We start from the raw sequence: 23665 nt of genomic DNA, 5'->3' as shown, positions 1-23665 counted from the left end.
ATCTTCTTGATAGACATAAGTTGATATTTTGGTATTCCTCTTCAACAATTTGCCCCAAACGCCTTTAGATACCTATGTGGATTGTACATGGTGTTCTGCCTTTTTAGTATACCTCCTACTTCTCAAATTTTTTTTTATGTTTTCTTAGCCCAAGAAATCGGAACCAGGGGTTTTCCTCTTTCAATCTCGTCTGAAAATAGTATTCTTTGAAGAAATACCTTCTTCTATCAAGGGTTGGAAATCTTATTTTTTCTTTGTCAAATTTCCCGATCCTGTCGGGTGGTCTACTAAATGGCAATCTGCTTTTCCCCCTCTCCTTGATGTAAGGGAACTTCATCAACAACCCATCTTCTCTGAAAACTCTAGTAAATTACTAGGTCATCGCTTTTATATTCATCAGTGGATACGTGATAACCTCTTATATCTTTTTGGTTTAAGCCCTGTTCAAAAGAGCCTGCAATACTCTTTTGGTAAGCTTCGAAATTCTTAGCCATCCCTCCTTTACTGACTAAAATACTTTTTTGTTTGTTGTAGTGGATACTGTGTATGGAGCTTTGGTTGATGATGTAGTCCGTCTAGAGGATGAGGAAGTGTTAGCTAAGGAGCGAGAGCTTAGATCGGAACTTAATGCCGCAGCTCAAGCATCTGATGCTCCTCTACCTGAGTCCTCTAGTCAACCAACTCTCGTTCCTAGCTCTTCAACTACTCTTGAGGAAGCATCCACCAACATATATTCAGAAGATACCTCTCAAGAGACACAAGAACAGGAACCTGAGGTTGTTCCTACAAGAAAACGCCCAGGGCGTTGCTTGACATTAACACCCCGACCAAAAAAATGAGTTGTTTCTACCTCTGGGGAAACACCTACAGGGGATATTCCCGTTCCCTCTCCATAGCCTACCCTCTCTTCTTTATATCCTATACTTATTTCTTCTACTTCTCAATTGCCGGAAGCTCCTCCACTTCCGAGCGTTATCCCTAATCCTGCATTTATGATGAATATTTCTGAGCCAATTTTCTTACCACCCTCAGTAACTGAGGGTTCTCCTGTTCTTATTCCCCCCCTCCTTCTCTCCATAGCTCCTTATCATCCTTCTCCATGTCCACCCCTACCTTCCCAATATTATTTGGGGGGGGGGGGGGGGGGTTCTCTAACAACAGCCTAGGCAGAGACTCGTAAAGAATTTGAGAAACCCACTCCTGCTGAATGGGCTGACCAATCTTCGTTTGAGGAAACTAAGGTAACATTCTCTTCATCCCTAGGCAGAGGCTCGTAAAGAAATTGAGAAACCCACTCCTGCTGAATGGGCTGACCAATCTTCGTTTGAGGAAACTAAGGTAACATTCTCTTCATCCCTTTGTTTTTATTAATGCATTCTAATAATAACTTTTGGACAGCGGTGGATCGCTAATATGAATATGACTCGACACATGTATGAGTTAACTCAAGAAGTGGCTAGGCTAAAACTGCAAGCTTTTGGAGCCTCCTCCTCTCAAGCCTCTGAGGAATTATCTCACCAGCTATAAGAAACTCGCCATCTTTTTGAGACAGAACTTGTAAATTCAATCAAATGGAAAGCCTCTTCAAAAGATTTTGAATCCAAGGTTAAGTCTGAGACCCTTCTTCACACTGAATTAGCGTCCAAAGTGCCAAGAATGCTCAATTGTTATCCCAACTACAAGAGTTGAAGGTGGAATTAGCTGCTAAGGATGCTGCTCTAGAATCTAAGAATTCTGAGCTAATTTCCCTAAGTTCATCCTTAGCTTCGATTAAAACAGAGCTAACCTCCAAGGAGCTTGAATCAAAATCTTCCTAAGATGCTTTAGTAGCCTATCAAGCAGGTGAAGTTGAGCGATTTGAAAAGAGGACAAGAGCCCTCCTTGAATCTTCTGAGTTTAATGCTCCTATTGCTACCTCCATTGCCAAAGCTTTCACTCATGGGGCTAAGGGAGGTATAAGGCAACTAAAAAGGAAAGGGCTTCTAGTTTTTAATTCTCCCGATAACTTTCTTGACCGTCGGGAACTACTCGCTACCATATCTCCAGACCTGTTCCCTAATTTGATCCCAGCATGTGTTTTCAGTATAGAACAATCCTAAATGTTAATTTTTTCCATATAATGTTATGACCATGGATCTCAGTATGTGTTTTCAGTATGTGCCTTTGTGGAGTTTTAGGAATTTCTCTCAGAGTTCTTTAGCTGACAAGTAGCTTTTTATGCGGTTGACTTCTTGAGGCAGCAACACACTCAATAGGTGATAATCTGCTTTGCTGTTGGCGATGAAATCGCTTTATTCCTTCTTCGTCCAAAGATACTCATCTTTCTCTATGCCTTGTTGATCTTTTGGAACTACAAAATTGTATTTAATAATTAAAAGAATTTCAAAATTGATTTATAGAAATACCTCCATTTGCCGTTTCTAGTGCGCGAACACCCCCCCTCCCCCTCCTCAAACTTTGGTGGGACAAGTCTTGGTCTGACCATTGATTTTGTTTCGGTCGACGATTAGTCCTTCTAAAGCAAACCTTGCTTTGATACCACATGTTGGACCCTTGGCGGGCAACAAGAGGGGGGTGAATTACCATGCAAATACAAAGACACATTTCTCAAACTTTATAGCATAATTAAAACTAACACTTGCATAAAAGAAATTAAGAAACTAATTAAGAAAAAGAGACACCAAATTTCCTTGGTTTGTAATCAGGGGATTGCTAATCTATGACCTTAAAAAGCGCACTAAGATTCTCCTCTGGGCAGAGTAGCCTTTTACAACGTTAAATCACACAATTACAAAGCTAAACAAGAAAAGAATTGATTACAAGTGTTCTCTCTTAGCTTCTGGAACCAGGCTTATATTTATAGCCCTGGGCGGGACGCCTTTCGGGGGGGGGATAAACTTTTATTGTTAGTTAGAGCCCTAGAGTCAATCATTTGATGATTGTATGGACTCATGTATATCATATTCTTGTTTATTAATAAAGGCATTTGTTTGGTTATTATACTTATTTATATTAGTGCCAAATAGACTAAGTATAATAGCGTCCTTGAGTAGAAGGTTCATACCTATATCAATCGATTAGTTGAATCGATAGTAAGATGATATAGGGAACACTACTCTAAATCATTCCTAGTCGAGTATTAGCATTCAGGGACAATGTTAATACAATAAGACTAGCATGTAGGTCAGCTCGATGACTTGATCTCACAAGTCATGGATATAGAGATATCAAGCTGACACATGGGTATGCATTAGAGAATGTATACTGAATGACCCGCCATGAGAAAGTATCATGGATCGTTATATGAGTGTCATATACTTTCTCATGTGGCTATTAGTATAACTATTAGTCCTTAGACCTGAAGTCACCATGGATCCCTACATAAGGAGTTATGTACTTTAGTTTCGTCAAACGTCACCCGTAACTGGGTGGACTATAAAGGCGATTACTGGGTATGTAACGAATTATGCAGAGGGATGTGAGTGATGTAGGTGGGATCTATCCCTCCCATATGACGGGAGCGACATCGCTATTCTTGATAGAGTGAGACCACTAAGCGCATGGCCATGCCCAAATGAGTCAACATTAGATGTTGAGCTCATTTGATCGAGTGAGTCTAACTTGGAGTTCAAGATTTAGATTGATTAGAGGATGACACGGTCTATGCCTCATATTGATCAATCTAGATGTCTAGGATAGAAGGACACTTGTCATTATTTTGTGAGCAGTCACAATTGGTAGTCACAAGGTGATGTCGGATCTCGACATTCTTGTAACTTGGGTAGTAATGATGTGTTGCTAGATACCGCTCATTACTTATGCTCCTAAATGGGTTTAGGGCATTGCCAACGTTACAAGAACCTATAGGGTCACACACTTAGGACAATTAGGTGGAGATTAGATTCATATGATGAACCAAGAGGATTAGATTCATTTGATGAATCAAATTGGATTAAGAGTAATCCTAATTGGGCTAACTTGAGTTCGACTCAAGTTGATTCATGTGTTAAATGAGTCTAATTTAGATTTTGACTCATTGAATCAATTTAATTTAATGAATTAGATTCATTATATTAAGTTGGCTCGAATCAAATGGTTGGATTAGATCCACCATGGTAGAGATTGAGTCAAGTTTGACTTGACTTGAGAAGGAAGACCAAAGGTCAATTTTGACTTGACCTTTTGCCACCTCATTGGTGAGTTGGCATTAGGTGGACCAATAATGATGTTCCACATCATCATGGGTGCCACCTCATGGAAGTTACAAAAGCCACTCTCTTAATGGTTTCATATTAATTGCAATTAATGCAATTAATGTGATTTTATGGTTTCATATTAATTGCAATTAATGCAATTAATGTGAAGTGGCCGGCCACTTTGTTTTTGGGTGAAGAAATTCATTTTTCATTCACTTGTGTGCCTCTTCCTCCTTCTCCCTCTCAAGCTCTCCCTCTCCCTCTCCTCCCTTGGCCGAACCACATAGGTGCTAGCAAACCTTGGTTTTTGGTCATCTCCATCTAGTGTGTCCGTGTGGATACTTCTAGAGGACCGGCGCTTTACGGTCTTGAGATCCGGCATCATTTGGACGAGCGGGAACGCGAAGGGCATCGCATCAAAGGTATAAATGGTTTATCCTTATGTAGATCTACTGTAGATTAAAGTTTTCAAACTCGTACTCGTATTTTCGTTCGGTTTTACCTTGCACGAGATCCGTGGCTTGGGCGATTCGGGGTTTCCGCGACGCGAAAAGCGGTTTTCGCGGCCCGAAAAACCCAACAGTGGTATCAGAGCCACGTGCAAGGCTTGTACGAGTTTGTTTTTATTTTTATGAAAAATAAAACCTTCTGTGATTTTCTGTAAAAATTAGTTTTTTATGATTTTATGGGTAATTTTTCCGTAGAAGCGAAGCACAAGTGTCTCGGCACTTGTAGGCTTCGGCTACCGGAAAGATCTTTCAAAACCGGCTTCGTTTTGCCCCAAATCCTTTTGGGACAGTGAGCTTGGGTGCCATTAGATCGCAAAGGAGCAACTCACGATGGTTAGATCGTGGGTAGGGGTACTGCCCCTAACCCCGCAAGGGGATTTGCTCCGCGATTGCACCCGAAATCTCTAAAAATGAACCCGCCGGGAAGATTTTTCCGAAACGGCAATGTCTCGACCCAAATCGTTTTGGGACAGCGGGTTTAGGCGCTGTTGGATCGCAAAGGAACCCTCGCGATGGTTAGATCGCGGGTAGGGGCGATGCCCCTGGGCCCCGCAAGGGGATCCGTTCCGCGATTGCGCCCGAAACCGCTAAACGGGACCGCCGGGAAATTTTATTCGTAAAATTGTAAAAATTAATTTTAAAATTATAGTAAATTATGAAAATATATAATTTTGAATTATATATATTAATTTGTGATAGTCATGGCCCAAATCCCAATATGATTGGTTGTGTTGTAATTCATAATACGGCCTGCGTGCCGTTATGTGTTTGCGAGTGTTGTATTATATTCGCGACCTGCGTGTCGTGCCTTCTCATATTTTCTTGTTGTAAATTAGATTTAGACTCGAATGTAACTCGAGTTTCAAATTGTAATGTACAAATTGGAGAGGTGGAGGGTCCACACGAGACGGAGTTCCGAGGCGGGCACGAGCAACACAAGGTGGTCAAAGGGAGGCGCTTGGAGAAGCTGTTGACCCTAGGTTGACCAATCGATCTTCTCATTGGCTTGAGAAGATCGTAGTAGGGCCATGACTAAATCACAAATAGATTAATTAATTAATTATTATGTATTTGATGCATGTTTAATAATTAATTAATTAATTAGTGCCTTAACGATTAGATTAGATCTAAGTCGTGCACATGATGCACCCTTGCGATTAGATTAGATCTAAGTCGTGCACAAGATGCATTCTTCTCGATTAGATTAGATCTAGATCGAACCAACTCTAAAATGCCTAACCGTGCCGTAATACCTATCACTACCTCGATCACATGTATTGTTGAATCTGCCAAAGCAGAGCAATACATATTATCTTGGTAGGGTACGGAGGGACAATTTTGGTCCCGTCTATCAACGCATGGGTGAATACAAACTCAATTAGATTGAGTATTCATAGTTACTCGGTTAGATCGAGTCAACTATAGGCATTCTTCCAATAGTTGGAAAGATAGGTCAATATCACATCTATATTAACTCTCGGGCGTATTAGCCAAAGCTAACTCGAGTTTTAATATAAATGCGGATATTGATTCTATAAACAAGAGTTGCATAGAGATGTAATTGGTAATCGTTACCTACCGATCATACTAAGCCTTGGGCGTATTAGACAAAGCTAACTCAAGGGTTAGTATGATGTGGATCTTGTCCCACAAGAATTATAGAATTCAGTGGGAGCATCGTTTAATTAAAGGCCTAATTAAATGATTTTTAAAGAATATGATATTTATTTCTGTAAATTTTCTGTTGTAGATAACCATGACGTCAAATACGAACATTTTCTCTCTGCGATCTGTCCTTAAGAAGGACAAGCTCAACGGAGCAAATTTCCTGGACTGGTACAGGAATCTGAGAATAGTTCTCACCCAAGAACGTAAACTGTACGTTCTGGAGCAGCCCATTCCGGAGGCCCCTCCTTCCACTGCCACGCGAGCAGACCGAGATGCTTACAAGAAGCATCGAGATGACGCATTAGATGTGTCTTGTCTTATGCTCGCAACCATGAACTTTGAGCTTCAGAAGCAACATGAGTTTATGAGCGCTTACGATATGGTTGAACATCTTTGTCACCTATATCAAGGACAAGCAAGGCACTGGAAGAGGAACTCCAAAGAATACCTGGAAGATCTTAAGAAGAAGAGAAATAAGATTTCTACTTCAGGTATAAATGTTATAGAAGTCAACCTCTCTATTTCTTCATCGTGGGTATTAGATACCGGATGTGCTTCGCACATTTGTACTAATGTACAAGCGCTGAGGAATAGCAGAGCATTGACGAAGGGTGAGATAGACCTACGAGTAGGCAATGGAGCACGAGTTGCTTCTGTTGTAGGAACTTATCATCTATCTCTGCCCTCTGGGCTAGTACTAGAATTAGACGATTGTTGTTATGTGCCTGCCTTGACAAAGAACATAATATCAGTTTCTTGTTTGGACAAGAGAGGATACTCGTTTATAATAAAGAACAAATGTTGTTCCATCTTTTTAAACGATATGTTCTATTGTAGTGCACCTCTGATAAACGGACTCTACATTCTAGACCTAGAGAGCCCTGTCTATAACATAAATACCAAGAGGATCAAGTCGAATGACTTGAACCAAACTTACCTCTGGCACTGTCGCTTAGGTCATATAAATGACAAGCGCTTATCCCAGCTCCATAAGGATGGTTTGCTGGACTCATTTGATTTTGAATCATATGAGATATGCGAGTCATGCCTACGAGGCAAGATGACCAAGACTCCCTTTAGTGGGCACGGCGAGAGAGCGACTGATTTGTTAGGACTCATACATAGTGATGTATGTGGCCCTTTCAATGTCGCTGCTAGAGGCGGTTATAGGTACTTCATCACATTTACTGATGATTTCAGTAGATACGGTTATGTGTACTTGATGACACATAAGTCTGAATCCTTTGAAAAGTTCAAAGAATTCAAGAATGAAGTACAGAACCAGCTTGGCAAGAGTATTAAGGTACTTCGATCAGATCGAGGTGGTGAATACTTAAGCCATGAATTTCGTGACTACTTAGCTGAGTGTGGGATTTTATCTCAACTCACTCCTCCTGGAACACCACAGTGGAATGGTGTATCCGAAAGGAGGAATCATACCTTATTAGATATGGTACGATCTATGATGAGTCACACAGATCTTCCGACATATCTATGGGGATATGCTCTAGACACGGCAGCTTTCATACTCAACCGAGTTCCATCAAAGGCCGTGATAAAGACACCATATAGGATATGGACTGGGAGAGATGCCCAGGTGTCTTTTATGAGGATTTGGGGTTGTGAGGCTTACGTACGACGTCAAGTCTCAGATAAATTAGGACCTAAATCCGACAAGTGCTATTTCATCGGATATCCCAAGGAAACTAAGGGATATTACTTCTACATTCTCAGTCAGCACAAGGTAGTTGTGGCAAAGACTGGGGTCTTTCTAGAAAGGGACTTTGTTTCTAGAAAGACTAGTGGGAGCACGTTCGATCTTGAAGAAGTTCAAGATGCGAACAATAGCACTGATGCCTCGATGGAAATTGAACTGGAACCACAAAGTGTTGTGGATGATGTTGTTCCACAAGGAGTTGAGGAACAACAACCAGTTCAAGTAGACATACCTCTTCGCAGGTCTGATAGGGTACGTCGTCAGCCTGAGAGATACTCATTTCTCTTGTCTGACCATGATGACGTTGTGCTCATAGAGGATGAGCCTACCACCTATCAGGAAGCTGTGATGAGACCAGATTCCGAGAAATGGCTAGAAGCCATGAGATCCGAAATGGATTCCATGTACACCAACCAAGTATGGACTTTGGTTGATCCACCTGAAGGGGTAAAACCCATTGGGTGTAAGTGGGTCTTTACGAGAAAGATTGACATGGATGGACTTATCTATAAGGGTCGCTTGGTAGCTAAAGGTTTCAAGCAAATTCATGGTATTGACTATGATGAAACCTTTTCTCCAGTAGCGATGTTTAAGTCTATTCGGATCATGCTTGCTATTGAAGCCTACCATGACTATGAGATATGGCAGATGGATGTCAAAACCGCGTTTCTGAATGGAAACCTACTCGAGGATGTGTACATGACACAACCTGAGGGTTTTGTAGATCCACAGCATACTAGTAGAGTATGCAAGCTACATAGGTCCATTTATGGACTAAAGCAAGCTTCTCGGAGCTGGAATCTTCGATTCGATGATGCGATCAAACAGTTTGGTTTCATCAAGAACGAAGATGAGCCTTGTGTCTACAAGAAGGTTGTTGGGGACATAGTTGTCTTCCTCATACTGTATGTGGATGACATACTACTCATTGGGAAGGACATCCCTATGCTTCAGTCTGTCAAGACATGGCTAGGGTGTTGCTTCTCAATGAAGGACTTAGGTGAGGCATCTCGCATTCTTGGGATACAGATCTATAGAGATAGATCTAAGAGATTGCTTGGCCTAAGTCAGAGTACATATATTGACAAGGTACTCCTTCGGTTTACCATGAAGAACTCTAAGAAGTGATTTCTACCTATGTCACATGGCGTGAGTCTTTCAAAGACTCAAGGTCCCTCTTCTAGAGAGGAGAGAGACCGCATGGATCAGATCCCTTATGCCTCAGCCATAGGATCGATCATGTACGCCATGCTGTGTACTCGACCTGATGTCTCGTATGCTTTGAGCATGACGAGCAGATCCAGGTGAAAGTCACTGGATAGCGGTCAAGAATATTCTTAAGTACTTACGAAGGACTAAAGAATATTTCTTGATATATGGAGGTAATGATGAGCTAACTGTAAAGGGTTACAGTGATGCCAGCTTTCAGACCGATCAGGATGATTATCGATCGCAGTCAGGGTTCGTATTTTGCATTAATGGTGGTGCTGTCAGCTGGAAGAGTTCGAAGCAGGATACAGTAGCTGATTCTACAATAGAAGCCGAGTATATTGATGCATCAAAGGCAGCAAAGGAGGCAGTTTGGATCCGCAAGTTCATCACTGAACTTGGGGTGGTTCCTAGCATCGCTGACCCAGTTGAGCTCTATTGTGACAACAATGGAGCTATAGCGCAGGCGAAGGAACCTCGCTCACACCAGCGGACCAAGCACATACTACGGCGCTTCCATCTCATTCGAGAGATTATCGATAGAGGAGATGTGAAGATTTGCAGAGTACCTACAGAGGCTAACATCGCAGATCCCTTGACCAAGGCTTTGGCACAGAGGAAGCATGATGGTCACACTAGGTCTTTAGGCCTTAGAGCCTATACTGATTGGCACTAGTGCTAGTAGGAGATTGTTAGTTAGAGCCCTAGAGCCAATCATTTGATTATTGTATGGACTCATGTATATCATATTCTTGTTTATTAATAAAGGCATTTGTTTGGTTATTATACTTATTTATATTAGTGCCAAATAGACTAAGTATAATAGCGTCCTTGAGTAGAAGGTTCATACCTATATCAATCGATTAGTTGAATCGATAGTGAGATGATATAGGGAATACTACTCTAAATCATTCCTAGTCGAGTATTAGCATTCAGGGACAATGTTAATACAATAAGACTAGCATGTAGGTCAGCTCGATGACTTGATCTCATAAGTAATGGATATAGAGATATCAAGCTGACACATGGGTATGCATTAGAGAATGTATACTGAATGACCCGCCATGAGAAAGTATCATGGATCGTTATATGAGTGTCATATACTTTCTCATGTGGCTATTAGTATGACTATTAGTCCTTAGACCTGAAGTCACCATGGATCCCTACATAAGGAGTTATGTACTTTAGTTTCGTCAAACGTCACCCGTAACTGGGTGGACTATAAAGGCGATTACTGGGTATGTAACGAATTATGCAGAGGGATGTGAGTGATGTAGATGGGATCTATCCCTCCCATATGACGGGAGCGACATCGCTATTCTTGATAGAGTGAGACCACTAAGCGCATGGCCATGCCCAAATGAGTCAACATTAGATGTTGAGCTCATTTGATCGAGTGAGTCTAACTTGGAGTTCAAGATTTAGATTGATTAGAGGATGACATGGTCTATGCCTCATATTGATCAATCTAGATGTCTAGGATAGAAGGACACTTGTCATTATTTTGTGAGCAGTCACAATTGGTAGTCACAAGGTGATGTCGGATCTCGACATTCTTGTAACTTGGGTAGTAATGATGTGTTGCTAGATACCGCTCATTACTTATGCTCCTAAATGGGTTTAGGGCATTGCCAACGTTACAAGAACCTATAGGGTCACACACTTAGGACAATTAGGTGGAGATTAGGTTCATATGATGAACCAAGAGGATTAGATTCATTTGATGAATCAAATTGGATTAAGAGTAATCCTAATTGGGCTAACTTGAGTTCGACTCAAATTGATTCATGTGTTAAATGAGTCTAATTTAGATTTTGACTCATTGAATCAATTTAATTTAATGAATTAGATTCATTATATTAAGTTGGCTCGAATCAAATGGTTGGATTAGATCCACCATGGTAGAGATTGAGTCAAGTTTGACTTGACTTGAGTAGGAAGACCAAAGGTCAATTTTGACTTGACCTTTTGCCACCTCATTGGTGAGTTGGCATTAAGTGGACCAATAATGATGTTCCACATCATCATGGGTGCCACCTCATGGAAGTTACAAAAGCCACTCTCTTAATGGTTTCATATTAATTGCAATTAATGCAATTAATGTGATTTTATGGTTTCATATTAATTGCAATTAATGCAATTAATGTGAAGTGGCCGGCCACTTTGTTTTTGGGTGAAGAAATTCATTTTTCATTCACTTGTGTGCCTCTTCCTCCTCCCTCTCAAGCTCTCCCTCTCCCTCTCCTCCCTTGGCCGAACCACATAGGTGCTAGCACACCTTGGTTTTTGGTCATCTCCATCTAGTGTGTCCGTGTGGATACTTCTAGAGGACCGGCGCTTTACGGTCTTGAGATCCGGCATCATTTGGACGAGCGGGAACGCGAAGGGCATCGCATCAAAGGTATAAATGGTTTATCCTTATGTAGATCTACTGTAGATTAAAGTTTTCAAACTCGTACTCGTATTTTCGTTCGGTTTTACCTTGCACGAGATCCGTGGCTTGGGCGATTCGGGGTTTTCGCGACGCGAAAAGCGGTTTTCGCGGCCCGAAAAACCCAACATTTATCCCCATCACAACGAAATGTACCATGTTGCATTCTGGATAAAATTTAGTTTCGGACGCTTGGAAGGGTTCTAGGTGCTCGGAGTCAAGGCACCCAGACAGGTCCGGCGCCTCGGACTAGCTCGAGGCACACCGGACCAAAAAGTCAGCATTTTATTGACTTTCGGTCCCTGTCTTCCGCTCCGGTTCCTCTCGCATTAGTTCGGGTCTTCCGCTATGGCTTCGCTCGCTTGGATGATCTCGGCTATCTGGAATAGGGTTCACTCGAACCCAACTTCTGGCCTTTGGGCAGTCTTCTGCTCTAGATTCTCGTCCCTTAAAAACGCTGCGCGCCTCCTTCTCATCCGCTCGCGTAATCTTCCGCAGCACCTCGTCCATCGGATGCACCGAGCCCGTTGACTATCTCTCATGTCGTTCTTCTCTCTAGACGCGTCTTTTGTTCGATTTCCTATACTTTTAAGTTCCTACACACTTAGACACATGAGTTAAATACCAACAGGATCTAACTTGACTTGGTTGATTACATCAAAACCACCACAGGGTACTTACAGAATGAACATAAAGCTCTCTATGAGCACCCAACCAGGTAAAGTCTGGGCAGGACATAGATACTTAACCTTATATATATCTGTTAATATATTGTCGGCCGAAAAGAGGTTGAATAAACATAAAGGTTCTTGTGAACACCCAATTGGGCAAAGTCCGAGCGAGCTTAAAGATACTTATCCATAGGAAACACTGCATATCCGCTCGGTCAGGCACATGTCGAATGGGTTTTAATTATTTAATGTAATTTTGTCTCTGAAATAAAGCTCTAACATACATAATCTGCCATATGATTTCTTGATTGAAGCTTTGACACATTGTGGACACTATATTAAAGCAACTCCTTGCAGTATTTAACATATGACAGGGTAGATTGATAAAATGGAAAATAATATGTCCAACCTTATGGACAAGCCGAGATACTATAATAGAATACAATGACAAGCAATATGGCTAGTCTTATGGACCGACCGAGATATATTCAGCAGCCAAACAACCAACAACATTTTAATAGCCTGACATAGTTGTTTGGGAATATTCCTTTAGAAACTCCTCCAGAGTCTATATAGTTTCTCATTGATGATTCATCTATAACGACATCTCCCTTTAATGACTTCATAAAGGGTTTAAGTTATAAATAAAAAAAAGGTACATCTGTGGGTACAAAAAAGATTCCTCGGAAGCTCTTCGGGGAACTACCTAACAAACTCTGACGCATGATGCCACCTCATGGTCACGGAGATCGTGAGAGGAGATATAAAAAAGGGAGGTCTTCTCTATTGGCGAGGTACGTAATTCTTGTATATGAAACTTTCATTCGCGTATTCACTATGGTTCTTCTTTTTTCTACTTGCTAGGAAACTGTATTGACTTGAGCATCTGAGGGCCTTGCCAGGGATCTCTTCCCTGGTCTTTGGTCACTAACACTTCGTTGGATTGGGTGATTGTGCGCACTCTCATTGAGGAGCTTCATCCTAGATCGAAGAGTTAATTATTCATAAACAAACCATCCACCCGAGCCAGCGTGTCATCTTTTCAACCTTCAGACATGATCAAATTTGGCACCGTCTGTGGGAATCTTCTCCTGGACTTGAAGCTAGATGGAGGAGGTTGAAAAACTCAACATCGTCACCTTAACACAAGAAGATCTAGAGTTACTCATCAATGCCAGAGCGCAAAAATTATTTTAACAGCAACAGCAAGCCAATACTGGTGGCACGCAACCACCACCAAATTTGGTAGTGTTAATGACTGCCCATCAAAGGAAGAGAGGAGTTCAAGAGGAAGGCCCTGAGTGCTTGCTTCATGCCCTCTGTCACCAACTTGGTGCCCTGAGTATTTTTTTGTACACCGTTTGAATAGGTGGGCCAAGAAAGAGCACTCCAGGAATCTTCTGGAGAAGCACTTGTGTGGGATAAGCACAAGGGAAAGGTCGTAGCTAGCGATAGCTCCCTGGAGCAGATCATCACCCCATTCTCTCAATGGGCATTGGATGATCCATTGCCAAAATATTATCAAAATCTGAACATAGGAGAGTATTCGGGGACAACCGACCCGGAAGATCATCTGCTCAAATTCAAGAATGTTGCCCTCCTTTAACAATTTATGAATGATGTTAAATGCTGAATGTTTCTCACCATATTCAGCGGAGCAACCCAATGATGGTTCAAAAGACTACTAGATAACTCTCTTCGTTATTTCAAAGACTTTCGTAAGGTATTTCTTCACTACTTCTCCAGCAACAGGTGGTATCACAAACCCCTTAGAGTTTTTTCTCACTTAAACAGGGGCCCAAAGAAACCATCTAAGCCTATATCAACAGGTTCAATCAGGTGGCTATGAATATTTTCATAGCCACCATAGAAATTTTAGTGATTGCATTTTCTCAGGGACTCACTAATAATGATTTCTTTTGAGATTTGATTAGGCAAACACCAGCTAATTTTGATTCGCTGATCGAGCGAGCAATGGAATTTATTAATGTTGAAGAAGCCCAGGCTGCTCCTGCTCTAGCCACTAAGCATCTGACATTACTTGCACCTCCATCCAAAGTACATCAGGCAGGTCCTCAATATCGTCATCAAGAATCGTGGCTCTAAGCCATACAACATGTGGAGGTCTCTTGGGAAGCTCCATGAAAGTGGTGCACATATCATCGAACAACCATTCACAATATGGAGTATTGTTATACTCTGTGGAATTAGCAAAATGACAAGCCCAGATATCGTTGGCGTTCACCTGCCCCAAATTGATTACCATATGAATGACAAAATAGCCCACTCAAGATTGAGTATAGGGTGACCAAGCTGCAGTAGGGATCAAGATTGTTATACTCTTGAGTTTAAAGTCGAGCTGGTGGAGTGTTTGACATGCAATAGTGACGTGTTTGCCTAGACGGCTAAAGAGGTAATAGGCATGTCTCCAACAATCATGGAGCATGTACTCCTTGTCTATCCTGATGCTCATACGATCAAACAAAGAAAGTGAGATTTTAGGGCCGACCAAAATAAAATCATTAAAGAAGAGGTGAACAAGTTATTGAATGCAGGCTACATCAGGGAAGTGCAGTTCCTGAGTTGCACTACAACAAAATCATTAAAAGACAACGGTTAAAAACCGTTGTCATAGGCCCTTCAAACCCGTTGTAACTGACACTGTTGTTAAATGTGCGGTAAAAGACAACGGTTTAAAACCATTGTCTTTGACCACATTAGACAACAGTCATGCAACGGATTTAAAGTGTTGTCTTTTAATACCAAAGACAACAGTTCTGCAACAGTATATAACCGTTGTAATTGTCAGTTTTGCAAAAATTTAATCGCAGATATACTTTTAACAACATATACACTGTTGTCTTTCTTCAAAATTTAGTTTAAAACCATTGTCTTAGAATACTTTTCACAACGGTTAAAAAATCGTTGTCTTTGTACATTCAGTTGCATGTCTATATATATGTACTTTTCACAACGGTTAAAACCATGGCTATTGCACACAAACTGGTACAACATTTATACATTCACAAAAATAGTTTTCAACATATATACATTCGATCAGTTGTCTTTAATTTATATATACATCTTGTCTCAACCAAAAACCGGTACATGTGTACATTCACTTAAGTTTATAAACAATTCTATACAATTACTACAAGCTATCCAAACATGACCACAAGTAGTATCCAATCATGACAACCACAAAAGATGAAACCACAAAATTAAGTTTATAAGACCACAACCATGTAAATTAAATTATCCTTTTTCTGAATAAATCAAGTCAGGATCGGATGTGCAATAATCTTCACGTACTGGTTCTTTTTCTGCATACCCAACTTGCAAACCCAACAATTTCTCCCTGTTATGAAAATAAAATATAGTTAAAGCCATAGAAAAAGAGTAGAAACATGCATGTATAAACTGATAATCATTGCAAACGTTAACTGATAATTAAAACGGATAATCTAATAAACCACTACAAACTAAAGTGATAATTGAAACAAACAAACCCCAAAAGTAGAAAACTTATCAATAGGTATAAACAATTATAAACTTCTTGCAGTTTTGCATCTTTTGCACAGTGGAAACCAAATTGTGAAGTACATAAATCTTGACCTTCTGAAATGTTGAAGTAAAAGAATGGTCAAATAAGCACGAGAAACGTTGCCGCTTCACATTTTCATGAGTAGTCAAGCAAGTGAGCATGAAAAAAGTTGATGAATATTATATAAACTTGACATTATATCTTGAACCATGTATTATGTGAAAGCAGCTAGAATAGCTAATAGCAGCAACAGAAAGATGAAATCATAGAGGATCGAAGTCATGTACCTTATGTCTCAACATTACAGCAGCAATACTCTAGTAAGATCTCAAAGCTTGAGGATGTACAATTTGCATAAAAACCACAAAAAATCTCAAAGCAATATACGAAACTAGTTTCAACATTATTTCTATAAAAAAGCCAGAACAAACTAATCCATTAAACCATCTAAACTGTTAATCACTTTATGCAATCCAGAATATGATTTTCTAAACTGATAATCACTACCACCTAAACTGAAACTCTTTACTGAAACTCTTCACTGAGACAAGACTTGAAATGAGGGTGCAATTATACAAGTAGAATTTCTTCCTTAAGAAATCAACTTGACTATATCTGCAGTTGGAGAAGGGAAGAGATGAAATCAGATTTGAAGATTGGTAATGGTACATAGCTTCACCAATGCAATAAGTGGCATATCTTGAGTTAGATCTCATCATCATGTTAATTCCAGACAGAATGGATCTTATTCCTCCATCAAACTCGATGCAAATCTATATCTTTGATAATATTAACAATGAACACCAATAAGGAGAATCAAACAGTTCGGGTTGGATCAAGCTAAGCTTAGACACACTATTCAGAGAACAGAAGCTTGACATAAATTGAACAAACTGTGATTTATATTGTGATTTGAAGATTGTTTGGGATTTCATGGACTCTAAAAACATTGTGATTTTTTTTTCGATTTGAAAAGAAGAACTATATAAAGAGAGAGAGAGAAGAAATACTGAAATGAGAATGAGTTTGCCTTGTAAGCATTATAACTTTACATACCTAGTCATAAATACTGAAATGTGTATTAGTCATTATATAACTTTACATACCTAGTCATAAATATAGTCTTGTATGCATTCTGCCCACTCGGAACGCACTTCATCAATTTCTTTTCTAGAGTACTGCGTTTTGATGAACTGTGAACAAAGACATAGATTAGATTAGTAAAAAACAATCAAAAGATGATATATAAATGTCTAATATCATGTTAAAAACAAATTATAAATGTCTAATATACATGTTTAATTGTTTATAATTTAATCATAAGTAGACATGCATACCTTTATTATTTCCCATGTAACTTGTTTTTTCCCTTTGTTTTCCTTGGTTGAATTAAACAATCTTATGCTCCTTTATACATCAATAAGAATGGACATATCAGAGTTTTACTAATTAATCATAAGTAGACATTAGCAAGGCAATCCACAACCTAACAAAGTTCATTCCTTGCATCAAAAACACCTGCATCTTAAACAATTCTCCTTTTATATCCCGTAGTCTCGAAGAATAACTGCATCTTCTTTGGTGAAGCACATCTGTGGCTTTATACCAAAAACATTATCCTGAAGGCCTCCTTTCCCGAGCAAAACTCCCAGATCTGTTTACAAGCAAGTTTGGCATAGTAACAAGAAGTTTGTTAAGAAAAAGTGGAGAAACATACCCTTGAGTTTTTCAAACAAGACTACTGTCTTTGCCTTGGTAGGCATCTTCTCCTTTCTATCGGTCACAAGTTCTACTCCCAACATCAACCCTTGCCCTCTAACATCACCGATGACTGAAATAAGACAACAAGCAGTGTGAATGAGAAAACCAACAATCCTAAGTGGAATTTTGAGTCGATTCTCGATTTTTGAACTCTCTTTTCAATCTTTTTTCAGAAAAACTTTAATAGTCAGAATTGTCTATGCAAAGTATCATCTCTCCAATCGTGCAAAGGACATTGGAGGAAAGCTGAATCAGATCACTTGTATCTAGCTGTATTCTACAATGAACTAAAATTTGAAAGGGTGTAGAAAGTTACTATGGTACCCAAAAAGTAAAATCAAACATGGAAATTTAAGTACAGTCAAGTTAGAACCTTCTATCGTTTCTAGCCAACAAGTACCAGCACTTAATACCTTAGGTTCCAGCAAGTCGATATAAGTGATGCAAACCTCCTCATCCTTTTGTATTGGCTTTATGCTCCTGACTAGTACTCTCGGACCAATATTAGAAAATCCTGAATGATTTGCCCATTTGGAGCGCACTTCGTCAATTTCTTTGTTAGAGTAAATTATTTTCATGAACTGCTAAGAAACCCCGATTATATTAGTAAAAAAATCAATAATGAAGAAGCAAAATCAAATAAAAGAAATTATTTAAGAAAATTGAGAATATGCCAAATATTACCATTGAGATAATTGAATCTTTCGCACGGGTAGCATTTCCTTCAATAATTTCTCTTATAAATTTCATCACATAAAATCCACATTGTTTCGCATGAGGTTGTCGAGGACCCTATGTTAACAAAAAATTGTCAATGAATAATACACATTAAAATATTTTTTAATTAATCACAAGTAAACATATGTGTGTGTATATAATATACAAACCTTTACAACTTCACACATAGGCTTCATTTTCCCTTTCCTTTCCTTGTTCGAATTGAACAATTTCAAACTTCTTCGTACAACAAGAGTTGACATATGAGTAATAAATTACATGCTTAATTAAAAAAAATATGTACTCATATCCACTACATATTTCTAGTCCTCATAACGATTATGATTGTTAAGTGAATCGAACAAATAAACCATCTCCACATAAGGGTCGATGACAGTCAAAATCCAATGACAACTGAAAATTAATTGTAAAAAAATTTCAACAATTACCAAGAGAAATGTTCATATTGATTGGATCGACTAAGTTAAAAAACAAACATAAGGTCATTTTTCATTGTTTATTCTCGAGTTGCATATGTCCATACAAATAACAATAACAACCAAACTTGTCCTACTAGGTGGGGTAGTTGTATATGTCCATGAAGTGAGAAATGATGTATAAGAATATTTTCCTTGGAAAAAGACATTGTCGATGACGTGGAGAAGTTTTAATAATATCTTAACTAGGAAACAGAAGTTTAGTAGCCATAGGCATTTGAAGAAAATAAATAAAAAATAATACAAATATAACTTACATGGTATGTAAAGTTGCTGAGAAATTTGACATGGTAACTCCTGGAATTTGTCCCTCAAGCCTGTTCCTGTCTAATCGTAACTCTACAAGATTCTTCAACTTACCAAGTTCTGGAGGTATCTTACCAGTCAAACCATTGGAATGAAGATCTCTAAAAAGAGATGAAAAAGGGAAGCCAATTAACGCAAATTAGCCACCAAATTCACTAGCATTCAAAATCCAAGCAGTGATTACTTCGTACAATTTTGTGACGGCAGTTAACTCTCCAAGCATAGGAGGTAGGACCAATGAGTCTATTTACACTCAAATCTAACAAAGTAAGGTTCTTCAGCATCCCTATTTCCATTAGAATTCCACCTAAAAGCAAGTTATTTCCCAAATACCTACAGAATGATAGCTAATCTTCAAAGGAAGGCACATAACACGAAGAACTAGGTCACAAGAAACAAAACCACAAACGGGCACAAATGGACTAATGTGGTGCTTAATTCCTCAAGATGATTGTAATTTCAAAGTTAACAAGGGAAATTTTTAACAAATATTAGTGCAGAACATGTAAAAGAATTATCACTGCAGGATATGACCAGTGAAAAATAGAAGAGTGAGTTGTGAAGTACCTTGTAATATGACCACTGAGTCTGATCTCCAACTTTGTAAGAAAGAGGATTATCACTGCAGAATGCAAGGTTAGCAGTAGAGAGGTACAAAACCCCCATTATGGGGCCAGATGATGTCGATAAATAACATGCATATGACTTCTTGAGTTTCTCTCCTGGAAGTTTCTCAAAAGTCTGATGAAATACCTTTTCATAGCCTCCTTCACTTATGACTTTAGTTGTCTGAGCAATCCTCCCCATGGCTGCATCGGTAATGCTAGGGCCAGTTTTCACTGATCAAGAAGGATTATTAGAGAAAACAAACAACATAGAAAGGTAAACATAAGCAGGCATAGCAATTGTCAGAGAAAGGATGATGATCACTGGAACAAGTGTTCATGAATGAGATCTGAGAAGATCAACTTTTCAGATCTCAGGGGAAAAAAAGTCTTTCACTTACAATGCTGCCAAAAGTTCCCGGCCAAATCCTCTTGCTGCGGAGGTGTGCTTTAAAAAGAGCCGCAAGTGAGAGAGTCCAGAACAACCCTTTTCTTGCTGGCTCGATGGAGAGGAAAAGGAAAAATAGCTAGGGTTCGGGAATGTGAAGGAGAAAACACATTGCCGAAAAGATATTCGGAGAGAGGGAAAGTAAAACTGTGCACGAGGGGGGAAAAGACCAAAATCAAATACAACGGTTTTATCAAAACTGTTGTCGTAGCCCCTAAAAACGCGCTTAAAGACAACGGTTTAGAAAACCGTTGTAAAAAGTGTTGTTGTTTTAAAAAAAAATCACTCAATGACAACAGTTTTCACAAAACCGTTGTCTTTTATATTTAATGGGAGTTCAAAGACAACGGTTTTGTCAAAAACCGTTGTCTTTGATCAAATTCACAACGGTTTCTCTTAAAACCGTTGTCTTTGGGGTGTTGTCTTTTAACGTTTTTGTTGTAGTGTTGGTTGGTTAATGTTGTCCTGATTTCCAAGCCTGGGAACAAGTGGCGGGTGTGTATTGACTTCAGAGATCTTAAAAAAGCTTGTCTGAAGGATTATTATCTACTATCCCACATCGATCAAGTTGTTGATTCTACCTTTGGCTGTGAATTCATCTGTATACTGGATGCCTATCAAAGATATCACCAAGTTCCACTCACCAAGGAGGACCATTCAAGGTGATACAAAAGCTTGCCTTTGGTTCTTATTATTTTGAAGATGCTGAGGGTCGGAGGCTGGATAGACCTTGGAGTGCCAATCATCTACAACCTTGTAGAGCTTAATAATTACGCTTGTAAAATACTCCTGTATTTTGTTCAACTTTTATCATTCAATAAAAAGTTCAAGTGGATTTATCTCAGTTAAACTTGATTTTAAACTCTACACAGTCGACAGTCCAACTACGATTTTAAACTCTATATGGTCGAACTTGACTTTAAACTTTACACAGTCAACAGTTAAATTATGACTTTAAACTCTATATAGTCGAACTTGACTTTAAACTCTACATAGACAACAGTCAAATTGTGACTTTAAACTCTATATAGTCGAACTCAACTTTAAACTCTATACAGTCGATAGTCAAACTGTGACTTTAAACTCCATCTAGAATAACTCAACTTTAAACTCTACACAGTCGACAATCTAGCTGTGACTTTAAACTCTATATACTCGAACTCGACTTTAAATTATACACAGTCGACAGTTAAACTGTGACTTTAAACTCTATATAGTCAAACTCAACTTTAAACTCTACACAGTCAATAGTGAAATTGTGACTTTAAATTTTATATAGTCGAACTTGACTTTAAACTCTACACAGTTAACAATTAAAATGCTACTTTAAATTCTATATAGTCAAACTTGACTTTAAACTCTACACAGTCGACAATCAAACTGTGACTTTAAACTCCATATAGTAGAACTCGACTTTAAACTCTATACTATCAATAGTCAAACTGCGACTTTAAACTCCATACAGTCGAACTGCGACTTTAAATGCTATAGGGTCGGATGATGACTTTAAACTCTATACAGTTGAACGATGACTTTAAACTCAGGTTATACACAACTATTCATTATGGATGGACTCTAATATCAAGGGTTTATAAATGCCCGACCTATTTATTTCGCTCGCCCTTATGTTCCCGCCCAGCTTATAATTCAGTCAGGGAATTCCTTATGAAAATTGCTTATAAATGTCTAGCCTGTTTATTTTGCTCGACCTTATGTTCCCACCTAGCTTATAATTTAGTCTAGGAATACCTTTTGAAAATTACTTATAAATGTCTGGCCTATTTGTTTCACTCGGCCTTATGTTCTCACCCAACTTAGAATTTAGTCCGGGAATTGTTTATGAAAATTGGTTATAAATGTCCGTGCTATTTATTTTGCTTAGCCTTATGTTTCCACCCATCTTATAATTCAGTCTTAGAATTTCTTATGAAAATTGCTTATAAATGTCTAGCTTGTTTACTTTGTCCGACCTTATGTTCTCACCTAGCTTATTACACAATCTGAGAATTTATTGGGAAAAGTGTTTACCAAAGTTCAATTGGTTTATTTCTTTTGGCACTATATATCTAATCGGCTCATTATTTCATCTAAGAATTCATTATGAAGATTGTTGGGTGATATATGTAAGTTAAATTATTTTACTCGGTGTTATGGTCACGCGTGACATTTTATGCGGATTAACATATACTGCACAAGTAACACACACGGGATATAATCTTACCAGCAACATTGGTAGTTCTGATGATACACAAGGAGACTAGGTAAAACCAATTGATACGGGTTATGGTGAGTGGGTTTAGGAGATGACGTGGAGGTCAAATCAAAATAAGGTGGCAATCAAAGTGGAGATAGAGTGGTATTTTTTATTTGGTTCTATTGGTCGCTTGGCCTCGGAATTCTTAAATCTCGCCTGTGTAGTTCCAAAGCAGAACGCTCGTATAGAGTCGATCGGTTGCAAGTCTAGTAAGATATAAGAACTCTAAGGCCCTATGATGAAAATAAGAAATAGGGCGTTGGGTTAGTTAATGGTTGGTCGGACTTAGAAGATTTGACCGGATGAAAGGTCGATCAGGCTCTATGTATTTAAGCCTTATATATATATATATTTATATGCAATCGACCAGGTAAAGGATGAACGAATATAAGGTTCTCTGTGAACACCTAGCCTGGCAAGGCCTGGGCAGACCCAGAGATACTTAATATTATATATATAACTCTCGATATGCGCTCGATTGGGTAAAGGATGAACGAACATAAGGTTCTCTGAGAACACTCGACTGAGCAAGGCTTGGGTAGATCCAAAGATACTTAACCTTATATATATAGCTCTCGATACGCATTCGAGCGGGTAAAGGTTGAATGAACATAAGGTTCTCTGAGAACGCCCAACCGGGCAAGGCCCAGGCTAACCCAGAGATACTTGACCTTATATATATAGCTCACGATACATGTTCGACTGGGTAAAGGCTGAATGGACATAAGGTTCTCTGTGAACACCCGACCGGGCAAGACCAAGGCAGACCTAGAGGTACTTAAGCTTATATATATAGCTCTCGATATGCATTCGATCGGATAAAGGTTGAACGAATATAAGGATCCCTTTTAACACCCAGTCGGGCAAGGCTTGGACAGACTTAATAACATTTCATCTCCTAAAACTCTTTATATATACACTATCCTTCGGATGAGGATAGATTGAACATATGACTCTCTATATATGCTTGGCCTATCAAAGGTTGGATGGGTTTAAATTATCTGAAGGTGTAGTACTCCTAAAATATAGTTCTAACATACATGCTTTATGACTCCTCAATTGAACTTATGGCATAATAAGGGTATTATATTAGTTTTTGAGCAAGTTTTTTGCAGTATTTAATGTATGGTTG

General features: G+C 39.1%; 1 long non-coding RNA gene across 1 annotated transcript; it reads right to left on the bottom strand.

The window, feature by feature from the left end:
* Nucleotides 1-19790: 19790 nt before the first annotated feature.
* Nucleotides 19791-20264, bottom strand: LOC121987406. Its single transcript, XR_006113565.1, has 3 exons — nucleotides 20233-20264; nucleotides 19980-20065; nucleotides 19791-19848 (listed from the first exon to the last, which is right to left on the bottom strand). It is a non-coding gene; the product is annotated as an uncharacterized LOC121987406 (long non-coding RNA).
* Nucleotides 20265-23665: the final 3401 nt, after the last annotated feature.

Source organism: Zingiber officinale, chromosome 5B (genome assembly GCF_018446385.1).
Source record: "Zingiber officinale cultivar Zhangliang chromosome 5B, Zo_v1.1, whole genome shotgun sequence".
Taxonomy (NCBI): Eukaryota; Viridiplantae; Streptophyta; class Magnoliopsida; order Zingiberales; family Zingiberaceae; genus Zingiber; species Zingiber officinale.
Note: the sequence above shows the minus strand (reverse complement) of the source record. Positions and strands in the feature narration are given on the sequence as shown.